Consider the following 22,577-nt stretch of genomic DNA (forward strand, 5'->3'; position numbering starts at 1 on the left):
ATAGGTACAGAAGAGTTTAACCAGTAATGTGTCAGGATTGAAACTTTGTAGAATGTTTTGAATTCACAACCTTTCCCAAGTCACTATCATCCATGAATAATGAAGGGATTTGATGTCAAGTAGCTGTTACTCTGAGTACCAAGTGCACCCACCTCTTTTATACCACAGTTAGTATGAAAAATATTTTGAGAGTCTCCAATGGAGGCAAAGTGGTTTTACTAGTTTCTCTGTCAGACACTTAAAAGAGGTTTTGACAAGAAAAAAAAAAATACAAGTGATCAGGAAACTGTTCTTACAATTGACTGTAGTTATAATCATGGGTGAAAGTAAAGATAAATATGTCTAATCACAGAATAGTTTATCATGTGAAATACAAATGAACACTCTTGCATTGAAGATCATTCTCTTGAATCTAATTTGGAGAGATCCTTAACAAATAGTGTAAGAAAGGCTTACTTTCTATTATAATAAGTAATTGATGCAGACTCAACCATTTGCCTGATGGAATTCCAGGCAGAAGAGTGACAGTCTCTCACTGTGCCATCATTGAAAAGCTGCATTATAGATCAGTTGTGTTTTTTTTTAAGACATTTGCATGCCTCATGAAATGAAAGCATTGTTATGGCTGCTTTCTTGAAGCACCACATGCAGAATTTCTAAACAACCTGGAAGCGCCAATTCATGAAGCTACTGAGAAGTAAAGCGAACCAGAGATGGTCTCGAGTCTGAGTCAGGGAAAGATTTTCCAAACTCAGATCTTCTCCACATCCACACTTTCTAATACTCAACCAAAAAAGTTAATTTTCTAAATAGAAAATCATCTTCTTACTCAAGACCCCCAGGCCAAGCCTGAAACCGCAGATAAAACCAAACACTACAAATACTGTGATTTTTTTCCTATACACAAAAAGTTGTTATAAAGTTTTTTAATACAAATTGCATGTAATTAATGATTTGTCACAATAACCAATAATAAAATGAAACAATTCTAATCTACTGTACTAAAAGTAATCTCTCAAAATATCCTACTGTACTGTACTAATCCTCTTCTTGTGATGACGTGAAATGATGCTTAAGGGAAGCACTGTAGAGCTTCTCCTTGGCATAAACAAATCACCAGCATCCCTACTCTCGTACTTTGGGGCCATTATTAAGTAAAACAAGGATCACTTGGACACAAGTTCACATGAGCTATCGTAACAGTCAATCTGATACCCAAGATGGCTACAAAGTGACTTACAGGCAGGAAGTAGACATAGTGGAGACATGCTGGACAAGCAATGTTTCACTACCTAGGTAGGACTAGATTTCACCACACTACCCAGAACAGCATGTAACTGAAACTTATAAAAAGCTTATTTCTGAAATTTTCATTTAGTAGTTTTACATCATAGCTGACTGTAAATGAATTGCGAAACTGCAGGTATGACAGGACCACTGTAAAGCAAACCTCATTCCCTCTGCTTGCCTTCACGTGAAGTTCAAATCTCTAACCCACTCCTTTGTCTAAAAAACCCTTTGCTCCTACCAAGCCAAGTGACTATCTCTGCTTTGTTCTCTTGTCTGAGACATGCTTTTCCTGCTTCCTTTTCTCTACTGGTGAACATCCCCAGAGCTCACACATGTGACATCTCTTGGGCAAAACCAAAGCTACTTGCTGCATTTTTCTCACTTTGGATGCATGTTTGTTTCTATCACTACATGGTTTAAGTGAGCTAACCTCAGTCTCTTCGATGACAGACAACGCATTGACTTTGCTGTTCAGCCCGTCCCCCGGTATCTAACAGCTCCAATATCTGGTTTATATTCCTGGGGAGTACTTGGTCAATGAGTCAATCGATGATGAATAGATGATATCTGAATTCTGCTGATGAATTTGTAACTTTAGTCATGTTAATTTACCTCTCTGTGCCCCAAATTCCAGATATAAGAATAGGGGATAATAATTGCCATCTACCTCTGAGAGATGCTGTGAGGATTAATGAAATAATTTTTATAAAACTTTCTGAGCTCCCTGGAAGAAAGGCACTATGTAAGGACAAAGTGTTGTTATGATTATTATGTAGCGCCTTTCATCTGAGAATCTCCAGGCACTTCACCAAACATTAACTCATTAATCTTCCCAACACTCTTGCAAGAGAATTCTGTTATTTTTATTTTAGGAAGAGGGAAAAGATAGCAAAAGGTTAAGTACCCAGTGCATAGTTCCATCCCTTCTGAGTGCCAGATCCAAGAGAAAGTTTCAGGACTCTCGGGTCTAGACAGCCCTTTGAACCAGGAGACAGCGCACCTTCCCTCTTCCTCCATGAGAAAGCCATCCAGCAGGCTGGGCTGGCTGGCAAAGATCCAGCTGGACTGAGGGCCCAGGTTAAATCTTCTATCAAAGAAGGGGTGGGATGGGGCAGCAAGGTACTGACCGCAATCCTCCCCTTGACTGTAACAGTAAGAAGAAAACGTGAACAACGCCTGCAATCAATGGCTCAAATATCTTCATCAGCCCTCTTTTAACTTAACACCTTTCTGGGACGTCTCTGTCTCCTAGCCAAAAAATGTCTCATCACCTTTGAATACAAAGGTAGCAGTTTGGCAACCAAAGAAATAATCCTAAAATACTGCATTCAAAGGAGATTTCTCCTCCTAATACTGTTTTTCCTGCTGAATCCCATGAATGTTAGCTGAGACAGGTGGTAGTAATCCTCCTTCTGAGAGGAAAAGGAAGAATGTTAGCTATTCTGCATATACTTGGCAGGGGGATTCAGATGTGTTACATCAGGAACATCTAGCAAAGTTCTATTTATAGCAAATTGGAGAGGCGACATGTGTGCATTTCTCACAAATGTTAAATTCATACCTCCCAGAGGTTGTGGTCAAGATTATCGGCCCACCGAAGATTAGAGATGGGACATGGACACTCCCTTGACTTGCATCCTCTGGTCTGCTTTAACACAAACCAGGAGGAAAAGAAAGCTAGGCATCAGAAGCAATGGGTGGCAGGCCTATTAATGACTGTTCTGTACAGTGATCTGCCCTCAAGGAGACCCAACAGGCCAGTCGACTGCAGTGGCTTTCAATGTGGTAAGCCTGGGCTTCAGCAGAAGTCAGCTTGTGAAGAGCCCTGGCAGCTCTGCCAAGAGTTGGATCACTGGAAATGGACCTGCCCTGGAGTCGAAGGATGCCCAGGTCAGAGCCACAGATCTTATTGGCTCTAAGCTGAAAAGCCCTTCACTCAGCCCAACTTCCAAAGTGACCACTGCAGCTGAGGGTGAGGTCAAGTAGGGTCAGCAACATTGCAGGCAGAACTGTAAATTTCTTGTTAGAGATGCCCCCTGCCTTTACCTGGCCAGCTCTCCTCCCAGGCCAGCTAAGAAATGAAAGTCAACAGGGTGCCTTCCCCTAGGAGGTTCACACCTCCCTTAGGATGTACTCCATGCAAAGAGATAGATAGGTCTGGGCCTCTGAATTTACAAGGCCTAAAGCCCACCAGATTATTATCAAGCCCCTTCTATCAGGTTCTATTTGCCTCTCAATCAGAAAACTTAATTGCAGCTTAGACAGCACCTTTCTTAGCTCCTCTAATAATGACTCTGTCCTTTGTTCTAGACCCTGTCTAGCGCACTTGGGCCTCATTCCTTTGTAATCATAACCTCTACTCTACCACCAATGGCTCTACTCCCACCCTGTGTGTACTCATGGTCCTCTTCCCCACTTAATGCTGTATAATAGTTCAGACCTGGTTAAGGCCACTCTTAGGATCATTGGTTACTATCCTCACCCTGTCTTTTATGACTTTGTCTAAATATGATCAGAGCCGGCGAACTTGGAAGGCTTCCATAACCTTGGCAACTCATGACGAGAGCCTAGGATGGTTACTGGTGCCATAAACTAGAGTGTCAATTTGTTGGGTCAACAACAGGAGTCACTGTGCACTTGCATCTCATGTGTGATCTCTGTCCTTAATGTGCTGTACATTTTGATTTAATGCTATAACTAGTACTCAAACAGTATGTTTCACTTTGTGTTTCTATGTGGGTGCAAACTGTTGAAATCTTTACTTAATATATACTAAATTGATCTTCTGTATATAAAGAGAATTGCAAATGAATCTTGATGTGAATAGAAGGGGAGAGGGTGCGGGAGAGGGGAGGGTTGCGGGTGGGAGGGAAGTTATGGGAGGGGGAAGCCATTGTAATCCATAATCTGTACATTGGAAATTTATATTCATTAAATAAAAGTTAAAAAAATAAAAAATAAAAGATTATTGGCCCAGTCATATGGGCAAATTTGCAACACACAGCATGTGCATCTCCAAGGCCTAGAGATAACAGGATTGAGTCTAGAGACCAGGTGAATTCAGCAACCTCCATTCCAATAATTGTTTCCTAGCAATCATTTTTAGAGGAAATGTTATATTTCATCTGATTTTGAATTCGTAAGAGCAGAATTGGCTATGGTGACCAGCAACATAGTGCTAGCCCCTCTGAAACATTGAATGGAACATCCCTCAAGTTCCCTCACACTTGTGATTTTTTTACTGGACTCCACTCACCAGCAAGGCCACTCATCTGACATTAACTGCTCACAGACTGTGCAATTCTAAAGATCCTATTCTCCTGACCATATGCTTTTTCGCTTCTCCAACTTCCATGCCTCTTTGTAAGGCACCTCTTGTGATGGAAAGAGAATGGGCTTTGGGACAAAACCAATCCAACAGTTAATCCTAGCACCTGCTCTTTCTCACTCAGTGGCATTGGGAAGGCTCCTGGACCTCTCTGAGGCTTCTTTTGAGGCATATAATGAATTATAAGTCTACATTGAAAGTATTTTAGAGACAATCACATACAAATCTGTTCCTAGGAAAGATTGGTGCCCTTGACGGACAAGCCCTCTGAACACTGAGAAGATTGGGTTTCATTTTACATAGCAACTTGCAAAAGACAAGATACCCTCACAGTGCCAAGATAGCCATTCCAGTGAATGCCCCAGCAACAGAGATTAGGTCTGGGAAAGGCTGACCATGGTAAACCAACAGATGAGACTAAGCAGGGTCCAGGAGAAAGCAGTGCAGATCAAGTTCAAAGCCTAATTACCAAGAAGACCTGAGAGATAAGGAGCAGAAAATCATCACTAGGACGGGATTTTCATGGTCTTGTCCCTGGAGCGAACTGAGACACAGAGAGTTTAGGCATTAGGAGAGGAGGTTAAGATTAAGTCAGAATCTAAGCAAGATCTGTCTCAAAGAGACTCCAGGTAATCTGACAGGAAAGCATGAAAAACACCTTTCAGTGAGTTTGCTCCTCCCCACCACGCAGCATCACAACCACCCATCAGGTTTCCTGATTCTGGGTCCTCTTGGATTTGCTTCTTGCTCCTCCTTGACTGTCTTGTCCTGTGTGGACAGGGTTATCAAGCTAGGGCTGTTTCACCTATTCTGACCTAGAGGTGTCACTGGACACTAGACCCTGTGCCCACATACTCCATAGATATGTGCTGCTGAATCACCAAGGACAACCAAGTTCCTAGGGTGCTATTGAGCACTTGCCAAGGTCCCTAGAAGCTTGCAAATCACCTTCCACAGCACATGACCAAGAACATCAGACCCAAGTAGATGGGCATAGCAATGAATTACTGGAACCCCAATAATAAACCACCCCACCAAGAAATGAGAGGATGTAAGATACTAGCATGAGGAATCACTCCTGTTCCTGTTAGGGAATATTCCTGTTCCTGATAGGGAATAGAACTACAGATAGGGAATATCCCTATTCCTGATAGGGAATAGAGCTTCAGAATCAGGAAAGGGCTAAATCCTACAGATGGGAGATGAGCCCTTCCACCAGGAGCCAGGCAGATCATCCCCTCTCTCCCTGCCTCCAACACCAAGACCCTGACAGACACTCTGCTTGTGTCTCTCCTGGTCTCAGAGCTTCAGCTATTATCACCAGACATTAACAAATGTGTGTCTGTCATCTCTAGCTTTAATCTAGAGCATCAGCCCCACATTGTAGGAGGCTATCAGGAATATACATCTAACTGCCCAATGGCTCTCTCAAATGTATTACTGTCCATCTCCTCTTTTAGTAGTATCATGAAAGATTTCCTCTGTGTGAGAATGAAGATTGGCACTTGGTCCTCCCATAGCCAGATCTAAGGCTAGCATCTAAGCGTGCACTAGCACTATTAAAAGGAGAGTCTTTAGCTCAACCAGAGCCACTTCTGCAGCACGTGCAATAAGGGTTGACACCTTCCCTCGAAGATCAGGTGGGTCAAGATGGCATGAATCTATTTCCAGAAATGCATAAAATATACCCCAGCCCCTCCCTGAATTCACACTAAGGAATCAGCAATGACCCAATAAAGCAAAAGTAGTCAAGTTAGCTTTAGGACATTAAGTTGGGTGTAAACACTGCTTCTAGCTTCTGAGAAGTGGAGGGTTCTGAAATGGAAGGTCCTGAGTTAACTGAGTTCAGCTATAATAAAGGGGGAAATATATCAATAGAGACCACAAGGTTTTTTTTTTTGAAGATTTGGTTATTTATTTGAAAGGCAGAGTTACAGGGAAGGGAGGAAAAAGAGAGAGAGAGAGAAAACAGAGACAGAGAGAGAGAGAGAGAGAATCTACCATACACTGGTTTATTCTGCAAATGATGTCAATGGCCAGGACTATTGCCAGGAGCCAGGAACTTTATTTGCATCTCCCACGAAGGTGCAGGAGCCCAAGCACTTGGGCGATCTTCCAGTGCTTACTCAGGTGCATTAGGAGGAAACTGGATCAGAAGTGGAGCAGCTGGGACTAGAACCAGCACCTATATGGGATGCAGGCATTGCAGGAGGCGGCTTAACCCACTAAACCACAATGCCAGCCCCAGGACTAAAACTTTTAAGTCCACTGTTTAAAGATCCCAACAAGGTCCAGGATGTATTAAATAATTAAATATTCATCAAACAAAATAAGCGCATCTTTGATTTCTGTTCTACATTTCCCTTCTCTGGGGTGCATTTTTACTTGAGAAATCTAACTGTTGTCAGTTTTCCCCACCCCCACAATTTAAAATTCTAAGCAGCACTGACTTCCTGGGTGCAAGAGTGTCTCACCCAGTGAACCAGGCATCATTGTGCAATCATTTACTTAAAAGATGGGACAGTGGGGTACCTTGTCTCCCAACACAGAAATGAGAAAAATCTTGGGTGAATCAGGTTAAATTTATGCGGGATGAATTTGCCAACAGAGAGTGGTAGCAATAATCATTTCCATTTATCCAACCTTTATGATGTGCCAGACATACCCTTCACATACCCCAATCTTCACACAACAAGCACGAAGATCAAATAATGCCCCTGGTGTGGCGGAGAGGTTAATCACACTGAGGGTAAGTGGCAGAGCTGACTTGGCAAGTGCTCATGTTCAGATCTCTGAACATGGGTCAAGGGAGGCTCTCCCCAACATACAACTCGAATATTTGCAATCTTCTCTGCCTCCTTTGTTGTGCCTCCGTGGGGTCTTTGCTAGGGTTCCACAAGTGCTCAGAAATTTCATTTCCAACTCACGATCAGCAGAAAACTCACTTTCCATTACAGTTTGCAAACACTCAGAGTAGAAATTAAAAATCTGAACTTCCAGAAAGGGTAATGGAAGAAGGAGCCTGCCTTGCCCAGTTTCAAATCAGTTTCTTCAACACCAAATTTACTCAACTAGAATGAACATGTCAAAATAGAGAAGTCTCTGTAGCCCAGATTTAGAGACTGGAAATGTCACTGAAAATTAAGGTGTTTCTGAATGAAATGACTCCTCTGGTAAGTTATGTCTGAACATGACCACTGGAATTTCAGAATTGACTATAGGGAGATAAAAAATGTAAATGAGCCCGCCTGGGGCCTCCCAGACCATGGGCTTACTAGAGAGTGTGATACGGAGTTGAACTGGCGATGTTTCATCCCAAATAAATTAACCTCGTATCACAAGCCAAGTTTCTACTAAGGCCAAAAAGTGCCCCCAGAAGTTTCTGTAACTTGGTCCTTTCCAAAGTGTATGATTTTACTATAGAAAGAAAAGTGTCTATGCCATTTTCCCCTAACCAAATATGACTGTATTAGCCAGCATGTTTTTCACTCTCGCTCATTTTAGGTTGACAACTCTCTTTTCAGAAACTAAAAGACAATTACTTGAGTATCTAAACCCTACAGTCCTATGCACACTCACCAACTTTTATTGGCCTTTCAAATTCTCACCTCCACTTAGGGACAATTTTAATTGTGCCCTAGAATGCTCAGTCTATCTCACACCTCTTGTGCCAGAAGACTGAGCAAGGCTACACATACACACCCAGGTTTCCTCCCAGGATGGCTGGGAGGTATCTGAAAGGGAAAGCCTGCTCCAGCTCCCTCGGCTCTCAAAGCTCAGAGTTCAAGCTTTCGTACGTAGAAAGGCCTAAAGAGCCAGAGTCACCCACCAATGCTGGGGTTACTATATAGAAGGTGAATTACGCTGCAAGGCAGGAGAGCTCCACACCCAATGCCAAATGAGGCCAGGGAGAGGCCAGAAGGAACAGGAAGTGGGGAAAGGCAGTGGCTCCTTATCTACACTAAATGTTGAAAAGCCCAGATTGCAAAGCCAGCAGGACATGAGGGCTCTCACACATACTATGGTTCTGTACCAGACAGAGCCTGGAGGGTGTCAGAGCTTTTCTTCTGTTGGATCCCATAGCAGCATGGGCACTCACTTATAACTGATTTATCTGTCTTTATTCTGTGCTAAAATGTATTAAGGGTGGGGAAGGGGTCAGTCCCCTTTACTAGCATGTCTCCAACACACAGCCTAGTGCCCACCAAATGGTAAGCACACAGAATACTTCTGGAATATCAGAAGTCAAATAGCCAGTGACCTCGTTTTGTCTCCTGCACGGTATTCATTCCACCCACGTGTTCAGTTGCCTTTTGCATGCCTGGTCCAGTGTCAATGGATGAGGTGAAACAATGCAATGAATTCTAGTAAGACAGGCCAGACTCCACCTCCCAGCCTTCCCTGCACACCTCGTAGTCCAGGATATACATGATCAGCTTTGGCTTTGAGATACGGAGAAGCAGAGACAGGAGGGAAACATCAGATCTTAGGCAGGAGAGAAAGGAAGACACAGGGATGGGCCCTCAGGTGAGCACTATGGTCCCAGGTCAGCCATTCCCTTTTCTTGCTCTGGCTTTCTACCTGGAGCTGACAGGGGCTAACAGGTGTGGTGGTTCCTTGGGTGGAGATCTACAGGTGTTTACATTTCTTGATTGCAACGCCACAGAGCTGGGTCCTCAGGGAGTTTTTACAGCTCCGACAGCTTATTCCTACTCATTACCTGGCCAGGTCAGTGGCAAGGAGACAGCTGCTTGTCTCAGGTTACCTTTTGTCTTCCATGGCACCAAAAGTGAAGACCCTGTTCAGTGAGGACCACACAAAACCTGGGACTGCAGGGCCTTGGTTCAGTCCCTCTGCATAATTTGCTAGTCAGTGCTCTTAGAAAACCCCTTCTCTGGGCCTCATTTCTACATCCATCCAATGGGGAGAGTGATTGCTACCCTTCCTTGCCTCAGAAGAACTTGGAGACAAATGAAATGTAATTTTCTCATGAAGATATTTGAAGAAAATAATTTGCTTTCCAATTTTCTGCCCAACATGGAGATGGTGTTGAAAGTGGTAGGGGTAGCGGCAAGTAGCCATGATATATGAATCTGAAATGATATAGCTGATTCTTCTGTGCATTCATTCAGTAAATTATTAAGTATGTTTTGTGTAGCTGTCTCATAAGGCCTCAAGAGAATCCCCCCATTCTTTGATGATAATTTACCACCATAAATAATTTTGTATCTGAGTGAGCATTTCAAGGGATTGGCTGGACATCAATCGGTCACTTTTCAGGATGCAGTAGATCAGGAATTTGTGACTTCACTGTGAAAATAAGCAGCATCCTTTCTTTCTTCTGCTCTCTCTGCTAAATCTTAAAACTACAGGGGCTGGCACTGGGGTTCAGCAGCTTAAGCCGCCATCTGCAGTGCTGGCATCTGTTGCTCCACTTCTTAACCAGCTCTCTGTTAATGCACCTAGGAAACCAGCAGAGGATGGCCCAAGTCCTCGGGTCTCTGCACACACATAGGAGAGCTGAAAGAAGCTGCTGGTTCCTGGCTTCAGGCTGGCCCAGCCCCATCCATTGCAGCCATTTGGTGAGTGAATCAGCAGATGGAAGATCTCTGTCTCTCCCTCTCTCTCTCTCTAATTCTCACTGCAAAATAAGAAAATAAATAGATCTTTAAAAACTACAAGGACACTAGACATGGATGTGAAGGACCCCGAGCATATAAGAGAGATTATAGAACTGAGTCTTGAAGCAGCGTTTTCAGAATGTGGTTCTTGGACTGCACCATCAGCAGCACCTGAGCACTTGTCAGACATGCACAGTCTCAGGCTCCTCCCGCCTTGGAGAGCCCAGCCGTTCCCAGGGAGTTCTGCTGCAAAGCTCTCTGATGCTGCTAAGGTACTGAGCTCATGGAAGCCGAAGCAAACAGGGCACCCGGGGTTGGTGTGCGGCCACCTAATCCAAGAGAGGTAAAGGCAACAAGATTTACTTTCTCATCCTATCACACAGAAAGTTTGTACACTTACTTGGAAGCACTTCACATACTACCTTAAATCAAATGCCTTTCATCAGTAACAGACTATTGTGGCCACTTATTATATTTTATTTTATTTTATTTATTTATTTTTTCACAGGCAGAGTAGACAGTGAGAGAGAGAGTCAGAGAGAAAGGTCTTCCTTTTTCCATTGGTTCACCCCCCAACGGCCGCTGTGGCCGGTGCACTGAGCCGATCTGAAGCCAGGAGCCAGGTGCTCCTCCTGGTCTCCCATGCGGGTGCAGGGCCCAAGCACCTGGGCCATCCTCCATTGCACTCCCGGACCACAGCAGAGAGCTGGCCTGGAAGAGGAGCAACCAGGACAGAATCCGGCGCCCCAACTGGGACTAGAACTTGGTGTGCTGGCGCCGCAGGCGGAGGATTAGCCTATTGAGCCGCGACACCAGCACTTATTATATTTTACATCTCTTAAAATTAATATGGACCGAAAACTCTGACAGTACCTAAATGTATGGGGTAAAGTATCTGAAAAAGAGAATTTTTGTGTTTCTTTTTAATACCAGAGTCAGAAATGGTCAAAAGTATTTTGATCTAAAATGCCATATTAATATTATTATTGAGGAAACAGTGTGGTTGATGCACTTTACATACCAGAGTATGATAAAGACCATTTTCAAGGAAATGCCTTCTATTTGTGTTGGGTTAGGTGGCCATGAAGTCACGCCCAGGAGGACTGCCCGTGCTGGCCCCAGGCTCCAGGGCTCAGAAATCAGAATCTGGTGAGTAACTACTGCTTAGCGTTAGCACCCCAAAATTGTTTTATTTATTTATTAAAAACTTCTAGAAGGATAGTGTCATCATTTGTTATATATCATGATCTCTCAGCATGGCTCCTTACCCCCTGTGCTCCCATTCAGGAACACAACACCAAAGAGACACACAGGCAAAATCAACTGTGCTAATAACTCTACTTCAACAGGTGCTAATGTGAAAATAATGAGGGCCACAAATTAAACAGCTGGTGCTGCGCCTGCTTGCCCCCCTCACCATAATGTGAATCTAAATGAATCCGTGCTATGTATAGATTCACATCTAATCAGAAATGGCCTACAGAAAGCTGGCCTTTTGCGTACGTACAAACATTCATGCACAATCTTTGACTACAGTGACTCATTGCTTCATCTTTCCCAAGTCTTGGTCACTGTCTCTTATCAAAGCATCTATTTTGAATAGAATGGCAGCACTGGAGGAAGGGTAGAAAGTCAGCATATTTTGATGCTAATTTAGCTGAATTCGCAATGACCACTCATTCTGAAATGCAAGTCCACTGGTTTTCTCATGCCAAGGAAAGATTCCAGAAAGATCCTGACATTCAGTTTATTTTCAGTGCCATCATCTAATTTTATCACTCATCATGATTATATTATATTATATTAATTATATTATATTATATTATATTATATTGTTTTTGATCTCTTCAAGCATTCTATCTAATGATTCAATCACTGGGGAAAGTAGAAAGGCCAATTAGTTTACCCCTTTACTGGACTTAAATGAGAAGTTAACAGAAAACTATAGGCTTAACTGGGAAAAGTACTGCAAGGCATGCTTTCTCAGAAGGCATCTGAGAAATGAAAGCTGATGTTGACCTGGGTCTTTTGTCATCTGCACTTTCTGTCTCACATGAGGCAGTAGGAGATTGTGAGTTATCCTAAGAATTTGATGTCTTTTCTGATTTAAGAAGGGGAAAAAATAACATCAGGCACAAGGTTGACCAGTTGCTCCTTCAAATTGACTGAAATAATCAGGTGGCTGGGAGTCATGTTGTCTGAATTGTCTGGGTAACACAGGCACCATGTTCAAACCAGTAGACTTAGAAGACCAACTGCACAAAACTCACTCAAAACAATCCGAACATCCGATATCATGTCCAAAAGAAATGAACGTGCTTTAGTACAACCATTGACTGAGGAGAATTTGAAGTTGTGAGAATGTGTCAGTCATCTGAATGCTGAAAAGGAGCACTATTCATTGTTTTGTGTAGCAGCGCTTCGTTTTGACGAAATCGCACTTGTCTGTTTTTGCTTCTGTATTCTGTGCCCGGAAGCACAACTATCACACATTCCCACTCATGTGCAGTACCCAAGAAAGCTAGTTTAATATATTTGAGGGTAGAATGGTTAGCAGAAGCTGGGGACAATAGGGGAGAGGAGGGATGAGGAAAGGTTACTTAATGGGTACTGAGTTGCAGTCAGATAGGAGTAAGAACTTCTAGTGTTCTGTTGCACAGTAGGGTGACTATAGATAATGATAGTGTTCTGTTTATTTTTCTAAACAAGTACTAAAAGCAAGGATTCTGAATATTTTTATCATAAAGCAATGTTAAAATCCTTGAGTAGATGCATATAATAACTGACTAGACATTATGCAGTGGATACATGTATTGAAACATAACATGGTAATCTACAAATGTATTCAATTTTTGTACTAGTTAAAAATTAATTGCTATTTAAAAATTATTATTTAATTAAAATGTAGTCAACCATAAGTCAATGGTGAACATAGTCTAATTATTGTATTGTACACGGCATGGAAAGGTATTTGGGCTATCCTCTAATTTAAGTGAAAAAGTAGATCACACTATCATATTTCAGGATGACCCAATTTTTCTTTACAATATATGTGTGGTATGTTTATATATGTTGCTTAAAATGTTCAAAGAAATTCCTTAGTTCACATTTTCCTTTAATACGCTTATTATTCTAATATTTGTTCATTGTTTGCAGATTACTGTATAATAAGAATAAAGTAATATATATTAGTTTTATACTTGAATGAGGTATATTTCTTGGGATGTGATTTTTAATAAGGTTCATTTCTCAGCACATGAATGTTAAAATTTTTGACAATGCCAAACATCCTCAGAGTGGTCTTTACTTCAAGCCTGGGAAACCTCCCTACACTTTCGGCAGTTTGCTGTGTGTTTTCCTTACAATGTTAGTTGCCTCTCGCTTAGCATTAAAAAGATTACTGTCATTTACAGCATGTTTTCCTCAGTGCTTCTTGCTTGTCTTTAGTGGGATGTCAGGGTTCTGCCTGTGGAATTATCTACCATGCAGGTGAAAAGTAGATCTCGATGTGTGAACAGAGTTAAATCCTAAATATGTGCTCCCACATTGTTGGTTTCAATTTCACAACACATTTTTCCATCAAGACCATTATCCACAATTTCCACAGTTAGGTTCCAAGACACATAGCCCAGATATCCTTGGAGATTACCATTGTTCTAATGGCGAATAACCTAGTAAATCTTAGCCAGGTATGTAATGAGCATTCAGAGAAGTGGCATGAGCAGTCAGAAACGAGGGGCTTCTCTTCACATTTTTGTATCATTCTCTCCTCCTCCTCTTTCTAATAAACTCTTTAGAGTGGTCTCCAGGATCCTGGCAGGAACCTCACCAAACAGCGCAGGGCAGGGATTGGGGAAGTAACAGTAAGAAAATAGGGGCTTGGTAGGAGCTGGAGGAGAGACCCACCATGGAGTTAACTGCACTCACTGGCTGTCTGTCTCCTGTTCTCTCAGCATGAACTTAGCATGGAACCCTCCTGATTTTCATAAGATTATCACTGCCCACAAAGCAGGAATAACAGTGATGACAACAGTAATAAAGCCTAATTATACCAATCTCCAAGTCTACAGACTATAACCCTTTTGACTTAGACACTCAGGAATTACATAAGTTTCCTGATTTTTCTTGTCCATTTTAAGAATGACATCACCACAGATGTATGAAATGTAAACGGTATTGCAGTCCTTGTGTCATCAATAATCCATTTCTATGGCAAGCCATCATCAGATTTCTCCATGCATTTTATCCAAAGACATTGGACTCTACAGAGCAGGTTGGTGTGGGAAGGAAAAAAAAAAAAGACACCAAGGATACTTCCACGATGCCTCTGGAGCTGGGACTGAGCAGACAGATGAAGAACAGGGAAGACAGGGCAAAGGACAACATCCTCTCCCCATAATCAAAGAACTAACGGGAGCCAGGTGGCCATTTAGTATATAAAAGAATATTGAAAGTTTGTATAGAATGAAATATGTTTGCAGTGCTAAGTTGCTACAGAAAAGCTTGGATTCCATTTTGCTAACATCTTCTTGGGGTTGGCCAGTAATTTCTCCTTACCATGTGGGGCATCTACCATATTGTTTAAACTCACTCTAAACTCTGCTGTGTGTCACTCCAAACTGTGCTGGTCCCCCATTAATAATGTAGGAAGTATGTTGACTGCAATTAGACATTTGCCCTTGCCACGGAGTAATGCCATTTCTGATAGTAATACTGCCAGCCCTATCAGAATTTTAATCAATCCACATCTGCTTTAAGAAATGGAAGTCCAAGCAATGTGTATATGCCTGTGGGTATGAATTCATGGGCAGATGTGGGGTGCAAAACTGTTTCAAAAGGCTCAAGAAAGATCACTGAGATATTGGTGTAGGTGCACAACAGAGATGGAAAACAAAGTCAGAAAGTGAGATCAGAATGTCACCTGGAATTTCTACTTATTTGCTTAGAGTAAATATTGAGTTTTACAAGGTGTGTACTACTGTGTCGGTTGGCGCCAAGGGATGGGAAAACAAAAACCAAAATTGGTCTGAATTATCCCAGAAAAGCTTCTCAAGGAATAGTCAGAAGAATGGACTGCTGGGTTTGTAAACACATGCATGTCTATCTCAAAGCTTGAGTCAGAGTCTCTTTGAGGGAAGGTCTCCAAATCTGTATCACTAACAAACAATGGCGGTAAATGGTGGTGCACTAAAACTTGAGAAACTCTGATCCTGGCCATCATAAGTAAAGTCATACGGTAGAGACACTGTCCTCTGTTAATAGATGAACAGGCCTAGCTTGTTTATATTAAGTCTGACATTTAGTTGACTATTCCAAGCGTTATAACTAATACTTCTGTGCTTTTTTTTTTTCTTGAAATTCCATACATGGAATTTGGAAGCACATAATCAGACGTCTTTATTCTCTAAATTTTTAATTATAAATGATTGCAAATGTGTAGAAATGTGTGATGTATTAAATACTGCTGTCCCGACATAGAAACATGAACTTCTACGTGGGTTTTCCTCACTGTTAAGTTAAAAAACAAAATCCTTGAGTGCATTGCTAACCTAACCATGATCCAATGAGATTTAAAATGGAACAACTAAAAAAATGGAACAACTGTCAATGTCATGTGCACATGTGTGCAAATGTATGATACGGAGAACCACCGTATTAACAATTCTCTGATGATAGCCTTTCATCTTTTAAGTGTCACTAGTAAACCACCAACTTATTACACATATATGAAAATATAACTGATATGGTAAATTATGTATCTGTATGCTTATATAAACTCTGGCTAGTGGGCAACCTGGGATTCAAATCCAGATCCATTTATCACAAAAATTTTAAACTTTCCATTATAGCTCATTTTATTTTACAGAAATATTTACTATTTGCAGCCACAGTAGTTGCCAGTTTGCTTTTCAACCAGTCCAAAAACCTTTGTCCAGACAAGGCCACCCCTTCTCTGATTTCTTGATGCTCATTCAACTGACATTCTGCCTACCTATACCATCCCCTGCACAACCTTCTTGTCTATGATGTTCTAGGAATAATTTCACCACAACCTTTTTTGAACCCTTATCACATGTCATACTGTATCTGTCCTTAAGGTGGTCTTCGGTCCACTCATTTCATGAATGCTCATTTTTGTGAAAGCTTCATGGTTCATCGGAAGTGTTCATCAAAAATGTAGATTGACAATAACTACCAAAGCTGTTTTGCAAACTGTGAATCCTGGCCCCTGACTAGGGATATGGATTTTGTGGTTTGCAACTAGCATTTATTTTTTTTAAAGAAAATAGAATAGAAAATGTCAGTATGAACGGTGGCTAGTAAAGTAAACATTACTTTGGAAACCTTTGTTTAATTTATACACATGCATTTGCATTGGTGTTGCAATGTAAAAGACAATGTCTTGCTCTGTGTGTCTGCCAACAGAGTTTGAAAACCACTTCTGTGGACTAAAGGCTCCTGAGAGTACAGTAGACTTCTCCTTTTTCTGTCTCCAATTGAGCACATCACTGCTACTCGAGAGTGGGTTCTTCCCTCTAATTTTGAGAGAAAGTTCATTGCTGGTCGATTCTGAATACCAACTTTGAGAATTGCAAATAATGTCCTGACGTTCTTAATGTGATTGTCTATTCCTCCATTTATCAATGCATTATCTGACAGTAGGCTGTCTGGATAGCATAATTCAGCGACTTTTTGTAAAGGAAAAAAAATCTTTCATTAGTAATGCACCCATTTGTTCCTTTCCAGAACACTTTTCATCATGTGGACATGGTCTTACCACCTTGAATGTTAATTACCCACTTAGACAGTACTGGATATTCCTGTGGGGAAAATATATTTGATGAGTAAGATTGGAAAACAGTTCAGAAACACACCTTTTTGGTATGATTTATGCACAACCAGCTCTGGAAGGTCAGATAGGATAGGGGACTACAGGTCAAACCTCTGATTTGTTGCCATATCTCACAATTCCACCCAAGCACCATGAATCTAGTCCTTGAGTTGGTTAAATTTTTTATGAAAGTGAACCTGTGAATTACATCAAATCATAATTTGATGACTCAGAATCAAGAACAAGATGTAAAATATGGAAACTGCCCCCAGCTTCCACAGGATTTCAGCATCAAGTTTATGTATATGTCAAATGGAGAGTGGCTTTGAAATAAGAAAAACTCTGGATTAGTTGGTGTTAGAGATAGGATGGGATAGGAGTTTTTAAAAAGGGGGGGGGGACTATAGTTTGAAGAGTAAATAAGTGCTTGAAACTGGGCCATTACCATTACCCAGTGTTAAGGCAGTGTCAAAGATTAGATAAAATGTGAAAAATCCATCTATACTGGTTGATAAGACAACTCCTAGGTGCTATATAGATTTAAAAACCAATTTTTTTCTTTACCTGTTCATAGTCACAAATTGTTTTGGCCCAGAATTGAGTCATGCAGTGTAGATGAAAAATTAAAAACATTGTCAAATGTTCAGTTCAGTTGGAACCAATCACCTTATAAAGAGGCTGGGTTTGCTTGGCACAGTTGTTACTCAATGTTTTCTTTCAATTTACCACTTATTTCTTTGTGAAAAATTCTGCAAGATTCAATCTAAAAGTATCTATGAGTTATGAATCGTTGGATTTACATCTGTGATTGGAGAATGAGAGCTGCTTTTGCATAGACTGAGTCCTCACCAGGATTAAGACCACCAGTGTTGCAATTAGGATGATCAAACCAATGACAGAGATGCGTATGCAGAGAGAATGGCTTAGTCCCAAATTTTGCAAGATTACATACTTTAAGAGATCTAATAAGTGCAGAATTTTAAGGTTGTAAATAGAAAATTATTTCCAAAAAAGCTTTATAAACATCCAGGCTGATGCAGTTGCCACCCACTCTCAAGCATGGATTAAAGCACATGAAGAGACCGGAGGAGAAGAGCAGAGGAACATTTCCAGCATCCCTGGACACTCTCCCTCTGTGTTACCACAGTGTGGTTTTGTTTGTTTGTTTGTTTGTTTGTTTTTTGGACAGGTAGAGTTAGACAGTAAGAGAGAGAGACAGAGAGAAAGGTCTTCCTTCCATTGGTTCACCCCCAAAATGGCCGCTATGGCCGGCACGCTGTGCCAATCTGAAGCCAGGAGCCAGGTGCTTCCTCCTGGTCTCCCATGTGGGTGCAGGGCCCAAGCACTTGGGCCATCCTCCAGTGTCCTCCTGGGTCACAGCAAAGAGCTGGACTGGAAAAGGAGCAACCGGGACAGAACTGGCGCCCCAACTGGGACTAGAACCCAGGGTGCCGGCACAGCAGGCGGAGGATTAACCAAGTGAGCCACAGCGCCAGCCTCTACCACAGTGTTTTAATGAAAGCTTTGAAATCTTTGTTTCACACATCATCCTCCAGAAGAGTCTCAGCAATACAAAAGAGACCTGGAAAAGAATAAAGATTTGTCTGTATCAATTCAAAATTTTCCTTTACCAAGGCATTTCTCTTCACAACTTGATGACTTGTTGAGTAAGTCATCTTCCACATGGTAACTATGGGAGGAACTCTTGTTATAATTTATTGGGTGTTCTTGCCTAGCCACCTGGTTTCACTGAATTCCAAACATTGGTATGGAGAACATCTGGTCATCTCAATCTCTAAGATATTATAAAACAGGCAAAACATACATAGATACATACAAATGTACATATGTTTGTATGTGTGTATATATGCACACATACAAGAGTACTTTAAAATTTTATGGGAAAATGGAATTAAAGTATGAGTTTATTTTGAGGAAAAAACAATCTTGAAAAACTACACAGAATTTTTTAATAAAACACAGTTTCCACATGTTATGAAAAATGCTTTGCTGAAAATATTTTTATATCAAAATAAATCAAACATTTAATTCTACTTTTAAAACTACTAAATAGCCTCTTATATAGTAACACATAATGATAAACTGACAAGCTAGTTCTATCACTAAAATTCATTACGCTTTAAGAAAAAGATCCTTCCTTCATCAAATTCCTACTGACAGTTCCCACCCCTGGTGTGGAGGGATTGTCAGCATTTGAAGTCCATCTAACTATTCCCCTAAAATAGTTCCCTCTGGTTCCTTGCTAAGGAGGAGCATGTGACCACCTTGCAGCATCAGCACGAGAACACTAATTTCAGTTACATAGAGAATTCTCACCAAAACCTGATCCCACAGTAACAACACCAGGTGAACAGCCTCTGACCTTCCAGGCATCGTCCTGGATCCCCATTGGTCTCTGATGAGCTCATGTGTGTAACACAACTGTACATATTTGGACAATTGACTTATTAAAAACATTAAAAGTTTTTGGCTCTTTGACATCCAAAGCAAAAGCAAAGCAATCGAGTGACTCCTGACCCTGGCTTATCAGATGGCGAGGGCCATGCTGTCAAGGCCCCGTCACTGACCATGTGAGGAAGGCCACATTTTATAGGTGTTTACAACAGTTTAAGGTTCATGCTGCCGATCTGTGTCAACACCAGGCTGTGCAGGGCAACTGGCCCTGTTAGTGGGGTTGGGCACAAAAAGCAAAGCAAAGGAGATACATCTTTATCTAGGTAAAGATCACATCATCTTTTTGTTTTTACAATATTTTATATCAAAAAGAACAAACAGAGCAGAGGAAGCTGCCTGCCTTTCTACATTTACATACACAGTGTCAGCAGTCTGACAGCAATCGCCTTCAATATTAAAAGGACTATGAAGGTGTCAGCCAGGCAGCCTGATCTCCCTGGGTGCCTGGAGAAGTTGCTCTCAACTTTTTGCCACATCAACAAACGGCTGTTTTTTCACTGTAGTGTTTTACGAAGGGAGACAATCCCTTTGTTCTTGGTGTTGGAGTTGCTTTGTGGAGAGTGCACGTGTCAATGAAGCAGTTCACAGGGTGTGTGTGTACATGCATACGCACCATGCGCACCCTCGTTTTATCTAAATTGCAGGCAATAGCATTACAATATCCCCATATAATTGCTTTCTGTCTGGAGTCAGTGAGTCTGGGTTTAACTTAGAGTGAGGGAAAACTAGTCTTTTGGTCACTTCAGAAGTCACCATTCTGAAGTACAGGTGAATATTCTACTTGGTGAAGAAGGAGGTTGGAGTGCCTGAAATGTCCTCTGTGCCATCCCCATATGCTTGTATCTGGTACCCCATCTGTGTGACTGTCACTTGCCCAAATACCTGGAGAACATCTGATTTGTGGGAAGCTAACTTTTTTGATCATTCAACTTTATTATTTTCCCTAGTCTCATGTTCTAAAGTGATAACGCATATCTGTGGCTTGTAACAAGATCTTTTGAATAACGGCATAACTCTAAAATAAGGTTTTTAACCTGATGTATCACTAAATTCCACATTTTAATACAAATCTAAAATCCCTAATTTTAATTTCAATTTGTGTTCATTTTGTCTCCCTAGGAGGGTGAACTCAAAAGTAAATGATCTGGCATTGAAGTTCAATTTTGTCTACATATACAAGGGAACTTCTGAATGCTTTTATAGAACAGGATCACAAGATAAGCTTATTTTACCACAATTTTTTGAAATTCCTGCAGTTTTTTCATAATACAAACTTCCCATGAACTTTTTGAGGATCTCTTCTATGCCTGGGTTTCAAAATTGTTTGCACCAAAATAAACAATGTTTTTGTTCTGCTTTCCATTGACTTTTTGAAGCACCCTCAGGCAGCACAGGTGCACCATACCCATCTTGGTGTCTTATTTGCTAGAGTTCATCTAAGCTCTCTGAGGAGCCTTTCCTGATGTACTATGCCTACATCCCACCAGGTCCCATGGCAAGAGAAACAAAAGTAGCCTTGCCAAACTTCAAAGCCACGGTCATCTCCAATTGAACTCTGCTCCTCTAGAGCCAGTGCTCTTCCCTGGAGGGTCTCTTCCTCTTCCCCTGCCCCTTCCTGAGACAGCAACAGACAGAGGGTGTCTGACGCTTCACAGGGTGAATCCATACATCTGTGTTCTGAGGAAGACTGGCTGCTCTGGCCTGAGGCTGGACAGCAGGGTGTCCTTCCGCACCCGTGGGTATGTCAGGTCTCTGGTCTTGAAGAGTCCACGTGCCACTGGATCTTCATTCCAGCTCTAGACTTCTGCTAGTGCTACACTGAACTCAATACACCCATGCCTCCTGGAGTACTGGGCAAGCAATGGAGACTCAACAGATCATGTGAACTGACAAGCTCCCCTCCCAGGCCTGATGCTCAATGAGTTACCCAGAATTTGAAGTGATTTAGAAAATTATTTTCCAACAAAACTTTACTTTCTGGAGACTCACCCAAATCCTATATCTGATGTGAAATGCTGAATATTGTGTTGTTCTTTGTTTTTATAATCGCATTAGAGTAATTGTAATCCTCCTTGAAGCAACTGAATACTTTGGACAAAATGGGAGGGGAGGGTAAGTGGGAATAAGAGAAAGGACATGAAAGTAAGTGTAGAGCATCCCTACATATAGAGCATGCCCTATGTGCACGCACCATGCACACATACTCATGCAATGTGGATATTTTATATACATACATAGGTGTGGTAAAAAATTAAACAATCCTTTCCAACCCATAGGGACAAATGATGCCTGTCAACCCCCTCTTAGATAATATAGAATCTCAGGAACCTCTTCCCAAACCCAAATATACTTTTACTCTAAGATGTTCCTAAAGCCTTTGTGAGTATGACAGAGAACCCACTTCTACCCACTTGGGTCCCGTGCTGTAGTACAGACTCAGAATATGAAAGGAGGGCTGGAGAAAATCCCAGTCCTCCCACGTGGGGTGCATTTGCCAAGTGTGCAAACTACACAGCTGTGTGTGTTACATCTTACGGGAGATGCTTCTGCACCATGCAGCAAACACATCTCTTCAAGAACAGGGCATCTCGCTCCCTATGATTGTCTTCCTGGAGTTCTCAAATTTACTCAGTCCTTGAGATGCATCTCCCTTTTGCCACCTTTGTGTGGCTGTCCATCACTCTGTAGACTACTCGGAAACAGAGAGTCTCCTTTGCTCCATGTCACTCCAGACCCAAAGTAATGTTGCTCACTAAATTTATTGATCCTCTCTCATGAACACCTCCCCCTCCTTGATGATGCAACTGCACCTGACCATCCATTCTCCTACCACATTCCCCATCCAAGGACCCAAGCCTAGAGTCCCGCTCCTGAATGCCACTCCCTTGAAAATCTGTTCTTGTCCCACAGAGGCTCCCTCCAGCTCCTGGGCTCCAGTCTGGCACTCCTCAACAACCTGAAAGTCCTGTGTTTCCTCCAACCATGAGTTCAGCCCGAGATAGGGCCTATCTCTTGATCAACTCAGGAAGTA

The sequence above is a fragment of the Lepus europaeus genome, chromosome 11, assembly GCF_033115175.1.
Source record: "Lepus europaeus isolate LE1 chromosome 11, mLepTim1.pri, whole genome shotgun sequence".
NCBI classification, from domain to species: domain Eukaryota; kingdom Metazoa; phylum Chordata; class Mammalia; order Lagomorpha; family Leporidae; genus Lepus; species Lepus europaeus.